This window comes from Nerophis lumbriciformis, linkage group LG20, assembly GCF_033978685.3.
Source record: "Nerophis lumbriciformis linkage group LG20, RoL_Nlum_v2.1, whole genome shotgun sequence".
In the NCBI taxonomy this organism is placed as follows: Eukaryota; Metazoa; Chordata; class Actinopteri; order Syngnathiformes; family Syngnathidae; genus Nerophis; species Nerophis lumbriciformis.
In genome coordinates this window covers 13,526,745-13,542,887 of record NC_084567.2, presented here as the reverse complement: position 1 = coordinate 13,542,887, position 16,143 = coordinate 13,526,745, and the positions used below count along the sequence as shown (strand labels likewise).

At 36.8% G+C, this 16,143-nt stretch overlaps 1 protein-coding gene across 1 annotated transcript in view; it reads right to left on the bottom strand.

Moving 5' to 3' along the window:
• The window catches only part of arid3c (AT rich interactive domain 3C (BRIGHT-like)), an 89,107-nt gene that overhangs the window by 54,638 nt on the left and 18,326 nt on the right, over window positions 1-16,143 (bottom strand). The window lies entirely within an intron of this gene.

The following is a 16,143-nucleotide window of genomic DNA, read 5'->3' as shown; positions in this document are numbered from 1 at the left end:
CACATGGATATTATTCAGTGAGTTGATTTACCAAAACTAACCTGTTATACAGGAGGAAAAAGCACACAGGACGTTTCAATTGTTCAGACTGGTCGCGCTCATCAGAATGACAAGACACTTCCGGTCTGCAGGTGATAGCATTCAATTGGGAAGAAACGCCCTACTGCCCCCTACTGACCAATGTGAATACTGATAAATCTGTAATGACAGCTCCAAAAACAAATTCAAACCACAAAATAAACTAAATAAATCAACACAAAAATGTGACACAATATGGGTGGGTCACATGTGCATGTACAACAGGCTGTCAACATGTCACTCAGGTCCGCATGGAGCTGGAGGGGGCGTGGCCTCCAGCTCCGCCTGAATTTCGGGAGATTTTCGGGAGAAAATTTGTCCCGGGAGGTTTTCGGGAGAGGCGCTGAATTTCGGGAGTCTCCCGGAAAATCCGGGAGGGTTGGAATGTATGCCTTGTTGTTAAAATATCAACATGGCTGTAACAAACTATCAATAACATTTCTACATGTCCTTTACCTCATCTTGTTAAAATATCAACATCATTGTAACAAACCATCAATAACGTTTCTACGTGTCCTTTACTTCATCTTGTTAAAATGTCAACATGGCTGTAACAAACCATCAATAACGTTTCTACTTAGTTCTTCACTTCATCTTGTTGTTAAAATATCAACATGGCTGTAACAAACCATCAATAACGTTTCTACGTGTCCTTTACTTCATTTTGTTAAAATATCAACATGGCTGTAACAAACCATCAATAACGTTTCTACTTTTGTCCTTTACTTCATCTTGTTAAAATATCAACATCATTGTAACAAACCATCAATAACGTTTTTACGTGTCCTTTACTTCATCTTGTTAAAATATCAACATGGCTGTAACAAACCATCAATAACGTTTCTACATGTCCTTTACTTCATCTTGTTAAAATATCAACATGGCTGTAACAAACCATCAATAACGTTTCTGCGTGTCCTTTACTTCATCTTGTTAAAATATCAACATGGCTGTAACAAACCATCAATAACGTTTCTACATGTCCTTTACTTCATCTTGTTAAAATATCAACATGGCTGTAACAAACCATCAATACCGTTCTACATGTCCTTTACTTCATCTTGTTAAAATATCCACATGGCTGTAACAAACTATCAATAACGTTTCTACGTGTGTTTTACTTCATCTTGTTGTTAAAATATCAACATGGCTGTAACAAACCATCAATAACGTTTCTACGTGTCCTTTACTTCATCTTGTTAAAATATCAACATCATTGTAACAAACCATCAATAACGTTTCTACGTGTCCTTTACTTCATCTTGTTAAAATGTCAACATGGCTGTAACAAACCATCAATAACGTTTCTACTTAGTTCTTCACTTCATCTTGTTGTTAAAATATCAACATGGCTGTAACAAACCATCAATAACGTTTCTACGTGTCCTTTACTTCATCTTGTTAAAATATCAACATGGCTGTAACAAACCATCAATAACGTTTCTACTTTTGTCCTTTACTTCATCTTGTTAAAATATCAACATCATTGTAACAAACCATCAATAACGTTTCTACGTGTCCTTTACTTCATCTTGTTAAAATATCAACATGGCTGTAACAAACCATCAATAACGTTTCTACTTTTGTCCTTTACTTCATCTTGTTAAAATATCAACATCATTGTAACAAACCATCAATAACGTTTTTACGTGTCCTTTACTTCATCTTGTTAAAATATCAACATGGCTGTAACAAACCATCAATACCGTTTCTACATGTCCTTTACTTCATCTTGTTAAAATATCAACATGGCTGTAACAAACCATCAATAACGTTTCTGCGTGTCCTTTACTTCATCTTGTTAAAATATCAACATGGCTGTAACAAACCATCAATAACGTTTCTACATGTCCTTTACTTCATCTTGTTAAAATATCAACATGGCTGTAACAAACCATCAATACCGTTCTACATGTCCTTTACTTCATCTTGTTAAAATATCCACATGGCTGTAACAAACTATCAATAACGTTTCTACGTGTGTTTTACTTCATCTTGTTGTTAAAATATCAACATGGCTGTAACAAACCATCAATAACGTTTCTACGTGTCCTTTACTTCATCTTGTTAAAATATCAACATCATTGTAACAAACCATCAATAACGTTTCTACGTGTCCTTTACTTCATCTTGTTAAAATGTCAACATGGCTGTAACAAACCATCAATAACGTTTCTACTTAGTTCTTCACTTCATCTTGTTGTTAAAATATCAACATGGCTGTAACAAACCATCAATAACGTTTCTACGTGTCCTTTACTTCATCTTCTTAAAATATCAACATGGCTGTAACAAACCATCAATAACGTTTCTACTTTTGTCCTTTACTTCATCTTGTTAAAATATCAACATCATTGTAACAAACCATCAATAACGTTTTTACGTGTCCTTTACTTCATCTTGTTAAAATATCAACATGGCTGTAACAAACCATCAATAACGTTTCTACATGTCCTTTACTTCATCTTGTTAAAATATCAACATGGCTGTAACAAACCATCAATAACGTTTCTGCGTGTCCTTTACTTCATCTTGTTAAAATATCAACATGGCTGTAACAAACCATCAATAACGTTTCTACATGTCCTTTACTTCATCTTGTTAAAATATCAACATGGCTGTAACAAACCATCAATACCGTTCTACATGTCCTTTACTTCATCTTGTTAAAATATCAACATGGCTGTAACAAACTATCAATAACGTTTCTACGTGTGTTTTACTTCATCTTGTTGTTAAAATATCAACATGGCTGTAACAAACCATCAATAACGTTTCTACGTGTCCTTTACTTCATCTTGTTAAAACATCAACATGGCTGTAACAAACTATCAATAACGTTTCTACGTGTCCTTTACTTCATCTTGTTAAAATATCAACATGGCTGTAACAAACTATCAATAACGTTTCTACGTGTGCTTTACTTCACCTTGTTGTTAAAATATCAACATGGCTGTAACAAACCATCAATAATGTTTCTACTTGCTCCTTTACTTCATCTTGTTAAAATATCAACATGGCTGTAACAAAACATCAATAACGTTTCTACGTGTCCTTTACTTCTTCTTGTTAAAATATCAACATGACTGCAACAAATGATCAACAATGTTTCTACTTGCTCCTTTACTTCATCTTGTAAAAATATCAACATGGCTGTAAAAACTATCAACAACGTTTCTGCTTTTGTTCTTTACTTCATCTTGTTACAATATCAACATCATTGTAACAAACCATCAATAATGTTTCTAAGTGTCCTTTACTTCATCTTGTTGTTAAAATATCAACATGGCTGTAACAAACTATCAATAACGTTTCTACTTGCTTCTTTACTTCATCTTGTTAAAATATCAACATGACTGTAACAAACCATCAATAACGTTTCTACGTGTCCTTTACTTCATCTTGTTAAAATATCAACATGGCTGTAACAAAATATCAACAATGTTTCTACTTACTCCTTTACTTCATCTTGTAAAAATATCAACATGGCTGTAACAAACTATCAATAACGTTTCTACTTTTGTCCTTTACTTCATCTTGTTAAAATATCAACATCATTGTAACAAACTATCAATAACATTTCTACGTGTCCTTTACTTCATCTTGTTGTTAAAATATCAACATGGCTGTAACAAACCATCAATAACGTTTCTACTTGCTTCTTTACTTCATCTTGCTAAAATATCAACATGACTGTAACAAACCATCAATAACGTTTCTACGTGTCCTTTACTTCATCTTGTTAAAATATCAACATGGCTGTAACAAACTATCAATAACGTTTCTACTTGCTCCTTTACTTCATCTTGTTAAAATATCAACATGGCTGTAACAAACTATCAAGAACGTTTCTACGTGTCCTTTACTTCATCTTGTTAAAATATTAACATGGCTGTAACAAACCATCAATAACGTTACTACATGTCCTTTACTTCATCTTGTTAAAATATAGACATGGCTGTAACAAACCATCAATAACGTTTCTGCGTGTCCTTTACTTCATCTTGTTAAAATATCAACATGGCTGTCACAAACCTTCAATAACGTTTCTACATGTCCTTTACTTCATCTTGTTAAAATATCAACATGGATGTAACAAACCATCAATAACGTTTCTACATGTACTTTACTTCAACTTGTTAAAATATCAACATGACTGCAACAAACCATCAATAACGTTTTTACGTGTCCTTTACTTCATCTTGTTAAAATATCAACATGGCTGTAACAAACCATCAATAACGTTTCTGTGTGTCCTTTACTTCATCTTGTTAAAATATCAACATGGCTGTAACAAACCATCAATAACGTTTCTATATGTCCTTTACTTCACCTTGTTGTTAAAATATCAACATGGCTGTAACAAACTATCAATAACGTTTCTACATGTCCTTTCCTTCATCTTGTTGTTAAAATATCAACATGGCTGTAACAAACTATCAATAGCGTTCCTACATGTCCTTTCCTTCATCTTGTTGTTAAAATATCAACATGGCTGTAACAAACTATCAATAACGTTTCTACTTGCTCCTTTACTTTATATTGTAAAAATATCAACATGGCTGTAACAAACTATCAATAATGTTTCTACGTGTCCTTTCCTTCATATTGTTAAAATATCAACATGACTGTAACAAACCATCAATAACGTTTCTACGTGTCCTTTACTTCACCTTCTTGTTAAAATATCAACATGGCTGTAACAAACTGTCAATAACGTTTCTACGTGTCCTTTACTTCACTTTGTTGTTAAAATATCAACATGACTGTAACAAACTATTAATAACGTTTTTACGTGTCCTTTACTTCATCTTGTTAAAATATCAACATGTCCGTAACAAATTATCAATAACGTTTCTACGTGTTGTGTCCTTTGTGTCCTCCTTGTTGTTAAAATATCAACATGGCTAGAACAAACGATCAACAACGTTTCTACTTGCTCCTTTACTTCATCTTGTAAAAATATCAACATGCCTGTAACAAACTATCAATAACGTTTGTACGTGTCCTTTACTTCATATTGTTAAAATATCAACATGGCTGTAACAAACTATCAATAACGTTCTACGTGTCCTTTACTTCACCTTGTTGTTAAAATATCAACATGGCTGTAACAAACTATCAATAACGTTTCTACTTGTCCTTTACTTCATCTTGTGAAAATACCAACATGGCTGTAACAAACTATCAATAACGTTTCTACTTGTCCTTTACTTCATCTTGTTAAAATATCAACATGGCTGTAACAAACCATCAATAACGTTTCTACGTGTCCTTTACTTCATCTTGTTGTTAAAATATCAACACGGCTATAACAAACTAACGTTTCTACTTGTCCTTTACTTCATCTTGTTAAAATATCAACATCATTGTAACAAACTATCAATATTTGCTCTCCAGGTGTGTCAGCAGAAGACAATACAAGACATAAACAAGTCTTCATTAGCTGGAACATAATCATTTGAAATTGACGAGTCATTTTCCACTTACTGACAGTCGGCCCGGCCCTGATTAGCGGAATAAAGAGGCCGAGGTAATCATTCCTGTTTGCAATTTCATGTCCGCCAATAAAGCGCCGCTTGTGCAGACGGCCTGACCCTCCGATAATGAAGCTGATAGACTTCATTGTGCTCATCGGATTTGCCATAATAACCATCGATGGCGGCAGATATACAGCAGCAGGACGGGCTCAGGTGCTAAAAAAAAACCTCCCTTCAGCGCCGTAATTACGGCTTCATTTTGTGCCGCTGGCACGTGAATGGATGAGACGCCATTAAGAGACAAGATGGATGCTGCCTGCGATATCAGCAGAGCGCTTGCAAGCAGCACAAAGTGGCAGAGTGGAGATTACATCAGCCGCTAATCAAGACGCTTTCACACGCAAGTTGTCCAACTAAGCTAACTCATCTGATTAAAAGTTGTCCAACTAAGCTAACTCATACGATTAAAAGTTGTCCAACTATGCAACCTCATCTACTAAAAGGTTGTCCCACTAAGCTAACTCATCTGCTAAAGAGATGTCCAGCTAAGCTAACTCATCTACTAAAAGGTTGTCCAACTAAGCTAAGTCATCTGATTAAAAGTTGTCCAACTAAGCTAACTCATCTGATTAAAAGTTGTCCAACTAAGCTAACTCATCTACTAAAAAGTTGTCCAACTATGCTAACTCATCCGATTAAAAGTTGTCCAACTAAGCTAACTCATCCGATTAAAAGTTGTCCAACTAAGCTAACTCATCTGATTAAAAGTTGTCCAACTAAGCTAACTCATCTGATTAAAAGTTGTCCAACTAAGCTAACTCATCTGCTAAAAAGTTGTCCAGCTAAGCTAACTCATCTACTAAAAGGTTGTCCAACTAAGCTAACTCATCCGATTAAAAGTTGTCCAACTAAGCTAACTCATCTGATTAAAAGTTGTCCAACTAAGCTAACTCATCTGCTAAAAAGTTGTCCAGCTAAGCTAACTCATCTACTAAAAGGTTGTCCAACTAAGCTAACTCATCCGATTAAAAGTTGTCCAACTAAGCTAACTCATCCGATTAAAAGTTGTCCAACTAAGCTAACTCATCCGATTAAAAGTTGTCCAACTGAGCTAACTCATCCGATTAAAAGTTGTCCAACTAAGCTAACTCATCTACTAAAAGGTTGTCCAACTAAGCTAACTCATCTGATTAAAAGTTGTCCAACTAAGCTAACTCATCTGCTAAAAAGTTGTCCAGCTAAGCTAACTCATCCGATTAAAAGTTGTCCAACTAAGCTAACTCATCCGATTAAAAGTTGTCCAACTAAGCTAACTCATCTGATTAAAAGTTGTCCAACTAAGCTAACTCATCTACTAAAAAGTTGTCCAACTAAGCTAACTCATCCGATTAAAAGTTGTCCAACTAAGCTAACTCATCCGATTAAAAGTTGTCCAACCAAGCTAACTCATCTGATTAAAAGTTGTCCAACTAAGCTAACTCATCTGATTAAAAGTTGTCCAACTAAGCTAACTCATCTGCTAAAAAGTTGTCCAGCTAAGCTAACTCATCTACTAAAAGGTTGTCCAACTAAGCTAACTCATCCAATTAAAAGTTGTCCAACTAAGCTAACTCATCTGATTAAAAGTTGTCCAACTAAGCTAACTCATCTGATTAAAAGTTGTCCAACTAAGCTAACTCATCTGCTAAAAAGTTGTCCAGCTAAGCTAACTCATCTACTAAAAGGTTGTCCAACTAAGCTAACTCATCCGATTAAAAGTTGTCCAACTAAGCTAACTCATCTGATTAAAAGTTGTCCAACTAAGCTAACTCATCTGCTAAAAAGTTGTCCAGCTAAGCTAACTCATCTACTAAAAGGTTGTCCAACTAAGCTAACTCATCCGATTAAAAGTTGTCCAACTAAGCTAACTCATCCGATTAAAAGTTGTCCAACTGAGCTAACTCATCCGATTAAAAGTTGTCCAACTAAGCTAACTCATCTACTAAAAGGTTGTCCAACTAAGCTAACTCATCCGATTAAAAGTTGTCCAACTATGCTAACTCATCCGATTAAAAGTTGTCCAACTAAGCTAACTCATCCGATTAAAAGTTGTCCAACTGAGCTAACTCATCCGATTAAAAGTTGTCCAACTAAGCTAACTCATCTACTAAAAGGTTGTCCAACTAAGCTAACTCATCTGATTAAAAGTTGTCCAACTAAGCTAACTCATCTGCTAAAAAGTTGTCCAGCTAAGCTAACTCATCTACTAAAAGGTTGTCCAACTAAGCTAACTCATCTGATTAAAAGTTGTCCAACTAAGCTAACTCATCTACTAAAAAGTTGTCCAACTAAGCTAACTCATCCGATTAAAAGTTGTCCAACTAAGCTAACTCATCCGATTAAAAGTTGTCCAACTAAGCTAACTCATCTGATTAAAAGTTGTCCAACTAAGCTAACTCATCTGATTAAAAGTTGTCCAACTAAGCTAACTCATCTGCTAAAAAGTTGTCCAGCTAAGCTAACTCATCTACTAAAAGGTTGTCCAACTAAGCTAACTCATCCGATTAAAAGTTGTCCAACTAAGCTAACTCATCTGATTAAAAGTTGTCCAACTAAGCTAACTCATCTGCTAAAAAGTTGTCCAGCTAAGCTAACTCATCTACTAAAAGGTTGTCCAACTAAGCTAACTCATCCGATTAAAAGTTGTCCAACTATGCTAACTCATCCGATTAAAAGTTGTCCAACTAAGCTAACTCATCCGATTAAAAGTTGTCCAACTGAGCTAACTCATCCGATTAAAAGTTGTCCAACTAAGCTAACTCATCTACTAAAAGGTTGTCCAACTAAGCTAACTCATCTGATTAAAAGTTGTCCAACTAAGCTAACTCATCTACTAAAAAGTTGTCCAACTAAGCTAACTCATCCGATTAAAAGTTGTCCAACTAAGCTAACTCATCCGATTAAAAGTTGTCCAACTAAGCTAACTCATCTGATTAAAAGTTGTCCAACTAAGCTAACTCATCTGATTAAAAGTTGTCCAACTAAGCTAACTCATCTGCTAAAAAGTTGTCCAGCTAAGCTAACTCATCCGATTAAAAGTTGTCCAACTAAGCTAACTCATCTGATTAAAAGTTGTCCAACTAAGCTAACTCATCTACTAAAAGGTTGTCCAACTAAGCTAACTCATCTGATTAAAAGTTGTCCAACTAAGCTAACTCATCTACTAAAAAGTTGTCCAACTAAGCTAACTCATCCGATTAAAAGTTGTCCAACTAAGCTAACTCATCCGATTAAAAGTTGTCCAACTAAGCTAACTCATCTGATTAAAAGTTGTCCAACTAAGCTAACTCATCTGATTAAAAGTTGTCCAACTAAGCTAACTCATCTGCTAAAAAGTTGTCCAGCTAAGCTAACTCATCTACTAAAAGGTTGTCCAACTAAGCTAACTCATCCGATTAAAAGTTGTCCAACTAAGCTAACTCATCTGATTAAAAGTTGTCCAACTAAGCTAACTCATCTGCTAAAAAGTTGTCCAGCTAAGCTAACTCATCTACTAAAAGGTTGTCCAACTAAGCTAACTCATCCGATTAAAAGTTGTCCAACTATGCTAACTCATCCGATTAAAAGTTGTCCAACTAAGCTAACTCATCCGATTAAAAGTTGTCCAACTGAGCTAACTCATCCGATTAAAAGTTGTCCAACTAAGCTAACTCATCTACTAAAAGGTTGTCCAACTAAGCTAACTCATCTGATTAAAAGTTGTCCAACTAAGCTAACTCATCTGCTAAAAAGTTGTCCAGCTAAGCTAACTCATCTACTAAAAGGTTGTCCAACTAAGCTAACTCATCTGATTAAAAGTTGTCCAACTAAGCTAACTCATCTACTAAAAAGTTGTCCAACTAAGCTAACTCATCCGATTAAAAGTTGTCCAACTAAGCTAACTCATCCGATTAAAAGTTGTCCAACTAAGCTAACTCATCTGATTAAAAGTTGTCCAACTAAGCTAACTCATCTGATTAAAAGTTGTCCAACTAAGCTAACTCATCTGCTAAAAAGTTGTCCAGCTAAGCTAACTCATCTACTAAAAGGTTGTCCAACTAAGCTAACTCATCCGATTAAAAGTTGTCCAACTAAGCTAACTCATCTGATTAAAAGTTGTCCAACTAAGCTAACTCATCTGCTAAAAAGTTGTCCAGCTAAGCTAACTCATCTACTAAAAGGTTGTCCAACTAAGCTAACTCATCCGATTAAAAGTTGTCCAACTATGCTAACTCATCCGATTAAAAGTTGTCCAACTAAGCTAACTCATCCGATTAAAAGTTGTCCAACTAAGCTAACTCATCTACTAAAAGGTTGTCCAACTAAGCTAACTCATCCGATTAAAAGTTGTCCAACTATGCTAACTCATCCGATTAAAAGTTGTCCAACTGAGCTAACTCATCCGATTAAAAGTTGTCCAACTAAGCTAACTCATCTGATTAAAAGTTGTCCAACTAAGCTAACTCATCTGATTAAAAGTTGTCCAACTAAGCTAACTCATCTGCTAAAAAGTTGTCCAGCTAAGCTAACTCATCTACTAAAAGGTTGTCCAACTAAGCTAACTCATCCGATTAAAAGTTGTCCAACTATGCTAACCCATCCGATTAAAAGTTGTCCAACTAAGCTAACTCATCCGATTAAAAGTTGTCCAACTGAGCTAACTCATCCGATTAAAAGTTGTCCAACTAAGCTAACTCATCTACTAAAAGGTTGTCCAACTAAGCTAACTCATCTGATTAAAAGTTGTCCAACTAAGCTAACTCATCTGATTAAAAGTTGTCCAACTAAGCTAACTCATCTACTAAAAAGTTGTCCAACTATGCTAACTCATCCGATTAAAAGTTGTCCAACTAAGCTAACTCATCCGATTAAAAGTTGTCCAACTAAGCTAACTCATCTGATTAAAAGTTGTCCAACTAAGCTAACTCATCTGATTAAAAGTTGTCCAACTAAGCTAACTCATCTGCTAAAAAGTTGTCCAGCTAAGCTAACTCATCTACTAAAAGGTTGTCCAACTAAGCTAACTCATCCGATTAAAAATTGTCCAACTAAGCTAACTCATCTGCTAAAAAGTTGTCCAGCTAAGCTAACTCATCTACTAAAAGGTTGTCCAACTAAGCTAACTCATCCGATTAAAAATTGTTCAACTAAGCTAACTCATCTGCTAAAAAGTTGTCCAGCTAAGCTAACTCATCTACTAAAAGGTTGTCCAACTAAGCTAACTCATCTGATTAAAAGTTGTCCAACTAAGCTAACTCATCTGATTAAAAGTTGTCCAACTAAGCTAACTCATCTACTAAAAAGTTGTCCAACTATGCTAACTCATCCGATTAAAAGTTGTCCAACTAAGCTAACTCATCCGATTAAAAGTTGTCCAACTAAGCTAACTCATCTGATTAAAAGTTGTCCAACTAAGCTAACTCATCTGATTAAAAGTTGTCCAACTAAGCTAACTCATCTGCTAAAAAGTTGTCCAGCTAAGCTAACTCATCTACTAAAAGGTTGTCCAACTAAGCTAACTCATCCGATTAAAAGTTGTCCAACTAAGCTAACTCATCTGATTAAAAGTTGTCCAACTAAGCTAACTCATCTGCTAAAAAGTTGTCCAGCTAAGCTAACTCATCTACTAAAAGGTTGTCCAACTAAGCTAACTCATCCGATTAAAAGTTGTCCAACTATGCTAACTCATCCGATTAAAAGTTGTCCAACTAAGCTAACTCATCTGATTAAAGGTTGTCCAACTAAGCTAACTCATCCGATTAAAAGTTGTCCAACTGAGCTAACTCATCCGATTAAAAGTTGTCCAACTAAGCTAACTCATCTACTAAAAGGTTGTCCAACTAAGCTAACTCATCTGATTAAAAGTTGTCCAACTAAGCTAACTCATCTGATTAAAAGTTGTCCAACTAAGCTAACTCATCTACTAAAAAGTTGTCCAACTATGCTAACTCATCCGATTAAAAGTTGTCCAACTAAGCTAACTCATCCGATTAAAAGTTGTCCAACTAAGCTAACTCATCTGATTAAAAGTTGTCCAACTAAGCTAACTCATCTGATTAAAAGTTGTCCAACTAAGCTAACTCATCTGCTAAAAAGTTGTCCAGCTAAGCTAACTCATCTACTAAAAGGTTGTCCAACTAAGCTAACTCATCCGATTAAAAATTGTCCAACTAAGCTAACTCATCTGATTAAAAGTTGTCCAACTAAGCTAACTCATCTGCTAAAAAGTTGTCCAGCTAAGCTAACTCATCTACTAAAAGGTTGTCCAACTAAGCTAACTCATCCGATTAAAAGTTGTCCAACTATGCTAACTCATCCGATTAAAAGTTGTCCAACTAAGCTAACTCATCTGATTAAAGGTTGTCCAACTAAGCTAACTCATCCGATTAAAAGTTGTCCAACTGAGCTAACTCATCCGATTAAAAGTTGTCCAACTAAGCTAACTCATCTACTAAAAGGTTGTCCAACTAAGCTAACTCATCTGATTAAAAGTTGTCCAACTAAGCTAACTCATCTGATTAAAAGTTGTCCAACTAAGCTAACTCATCTGCTAAAAAGTTGTCCAGCTAAGCTAACTCATCTACTAAAAGGTTGTCCAACTAAGCTAACTCATCCGATTAAAAATTGTCCAACTAAGCTAACTCATCTGATTAAAAGTTGTCCAACTAAGCTAACTCATCTGCTAAAAAGTTGTCCAGCTAAGCTAACTCATCTACTAAAAGGTTGTCCAACTAAGCTAACTCATCCGATTAAAAGTTGTCCAACTATGCTAACTCATCCGACTAAAAGTTGTCCAACTAAGCTAACTCATCTGATTAAAGGTTGTCCAACTAAGCTAACTCATCCGATTAAAAGTTGTCCAACTGAGCTAACTCATCCGATTAAAAGTTGTCCAACTAAGCTAACTCATCCGATTAAAAGTTGTCCAACTAAGCTAACTCATCTACTAAAAGGTTGTCCAACTAAGCTAACTCATCTGATTAAAAGTTGTCCAACAAAGCTAACTCATCTGATTAAGAGTTGTCCAACAAAGCTAACTCATCTGATTAAAAGTTGTCCAGCTAAGCTAACTCATCTACTAAAAGGTTGTCCAACTAAGCTAACTCATCCGATTAAAAGTTGTCCAACTATGCTAACTCATCCGATTAAAAGTTGTCCAACTAAGCTAACTCATCTGATTAAAGGTTGTCCAACTAAGCTAACTCATCCGATTAAAAGTTGTCCAACTGAGCTAACTCATCCGATTAAAAGTTGTCCAACTAAGCTAACTCATCCGATTAAAAGTTGTCCAACTAAGCTAACTCATCTACTAAAAGGTTGTCCAACTAAGCTAACTCATCTGATTAAAAGTTGTCCAACAAAGCTAACTCATCTGATTAAGAGTTGTCCAACAAAGCTAACTCATCTGATTAAATGTTGTCCAACTAAGCAAACTCATCTGATTAAAAGTTGTCCAACTATGCTAACTCATACGATTAAAAGTTGTCCAACTAAGCTAACTCATCTGATTAAAAGTTGTCCAACTAAGCAAACTCATCTGATTAAAGGCTGTTGTGGGTGTTTGAGGATGACTCACTGAATCACAGCTTTGGCTCACTGAATCACAGGTATTGACTCAGTGAAACACAGGTACCGACTCAACGAAACACAGGTACCGACTCACCGAATCACAGGTACCGACTCAACGAAGCACAGGTAATGACTCACTGAATCACAGGTATTGACTCACTAAATCACACGTATTGACTCACTGAATCACAGGTACCGACTCACCGGAACACAGATACCGACTCACCGAAACACAGGTACCGACTCACCGAAACACAGGTACCGACTCACTGAATCACAGGTACCGAATCACTGAATCACAGGTACAGACCCACCAAATCACAGGGACAGACTCACCGAATCACAGGTACCAACTCACTGAATCACAGGTACCGACTCACCGAATCACAGGTACTGACTCACCAAATCACAGGTACAGACTCACTTTTTCACAAGTACAGACTCACCGAATCACAGGTGCCGACTCACCGAATCACAGGCACTAATTCAACGAAATCACAGGTACAGACTCACTAAATCGCAGGTACCGACTCACCGAATCACAGGTACCGATTCACTGAATCACAGGTACCGACTCGCTAAATCACAGGTACCGACTCACTGAATCACAGGTACTGAGTGAATCTACGACCTAGTGACCCCCGATGACTCCATGGTCATTGGGGGCGGGACCATCGATGGTGGCGAGTCAGGAAGTGAATTAATTCAATTCACGTTTTTGTGTAGCACATCAAAACAAACAACAACAATGTGTACCAACACACTTGTTTGTGTGCATTTGAACAACAGCACACTTCATGCACAATCAAAAGTTTGTTGACTGCATGAAGTACGATGGTTGAAGCATGAAGTACGATAGTTGAAGCATGAAGTCCGATGGTTGAAGCATGAAGTACGATAGTTGAAGCATGAAGTACGATGGTTGAAGCATGAAGTCCGATGGTTGAAGCATGAAGTACGATAGTTGAAGCATGAAGTACGATGGTTGAAGCATGAAGTCCGGTGGTTGAAGCATGAAGTACGATAGTTGAAGCATGAAGTACGATGGTTTAAGCATGAAGTCCGATGGTTGAAGCATGAAGTCTGATGGTTGAAGCGTGAAGTACGATAGTTGAAGCATGAAGTACGATGGTTGAAGCATGAAGTCCGATGGTTGAAGCATGAAGTCCGATGGTTGAAGCATGAAGTCCGATGGTTGAAACATGAAGTACAATAGTTGAAGCATGAAGTATGATGGTTGAAGCATGAAGTACGATGGTTGAAGCATGAAGTACGATGGTTGAAGCATGAGTACGATAGTTGAAGCATGAAGTACGATGGTTTAAGCATGAAGTCTGATGGTTGAAGCATGAAGTCTGATGTTTGAAGCGTGAAGTACGATAGTTGAAGCATGAAGTACGATGGTTGAAGCATGAAGTACGATAGTTGAAGCAGGAAGTATGATGGTTGAAGCATGAAGTCCGATGGTTGAAGCATGAAGTCCGCTGGTTGAAGCATGAAGTCCGATGGTTGAAGCATGAAGTCCGATGGTTGCAGCATTAAGTCCGATGGTTGAAGCATGAAGTACGATAGTTGAAGCATGAAGAACTATGGTTTAAGCATGAAGTCCGATGGTTGAAGCATGAAGTCCGATGGTTGAAGCATGAAGTACGATGGTTGAAGCATGAAGTACGATAGTTGAAGTATAAAGTCTGATAGTTGAAGCATGAAGTACGATGGGTGAAACATGAAGTTCGATAGTTGAAGCATGAAGTACGATGGTTGAAGCATGAGTACGATAGTTGAAGCATGAAGTACGATGGTTTAAGCATGAAGTCCGATGGTTGAAGCATGAAGTACGATAGTTGAAGCATGAAGTACGATGGTTGAAGCATGAAGTCCGGTGGTTGAAGCATGAAGTACGATAGTTGAAGCATGAAGTACGATGGTTTAAGCATGAAGTCCGATGGTTGAAGCATGAAGTCTGATGGTTGAAGCGTGAAGTACGATAGTTGAAGCATGAAGTACGATGGTTGAAGCATGAAGTCCGATGGTTGAAGCATGAAGTCCGATGGTTGAAGCATGAAGTCCGATGGTTGAAGCGTGAAGTACGATAGTTGAAGCATTAAGTCCGATGGTTGAAACATGAAGTACAATAGTTGAAGCATGAAGTATGATGGTTGAAGCATGAAGTACGATGGTTGAAGCATGAGTACGATAGTTGAAGCATGAAGTACGATGGTTTAAGCATGAAGTCTGATGGTTGAAGCATGAAGTCTGATGTTTGAAGCGTGAAGTACGATAGTTGAAGCATGAAGTACGATGGTTGAAGCATGAAGTACGATAGTTGAAGCAGGAAGTATGATGGTTGAAGCATGAAGTCCGATGGTTGAAGCATGAAGTCCGCTGGTTGAAGCATGAAGTCCGATGGTTGAAGCATGAAGTCCGATGGTTGCAGCATTAAGTCCGATGGTTGAAGCATGAAGTACGATAGTTGAAGCATGAAGTACTATGGTTTAAGCATGAAGTCCGATGGTTGAAGGATGAAGTCCGATGGTTGAAGCATGAAGTACGATGGTTGAAGCATGAAGTACGATAGTTGAAGTATAAAGTCTGATAGTTGAAGCATGAAGTACGATGGGTGAAACATGAAGTTTGATAGTTGAAGCATGAAGTACGATGGTTGAAGCATGAGTACGATAGTTGAAGCATGAAGTACGATGGTTTAAGCATGAAGTCCGATGGTTGAAGCATGAAGTACGATAGTTGAAGCATGAAGTACGATGGTTGAAGCATGAAGTCCGGTGGTTGAAGCATGAAGTACGATAGTTGAAGCATGAAGTACAATGGTTTAAGCATGAAGTCCGATGGTTGAAGCATGAAGTCTGATGGTTGAAGCGTGAAGTACGATAGTTGAAGCATGAAGTACGATGGTTGAAGCATGAAGTCCGATGGTTGAAGCATGAAGTCCGATGGTTGAAGCATGAAGTCCGATGGTTGAAACATGAAGTACAATAGT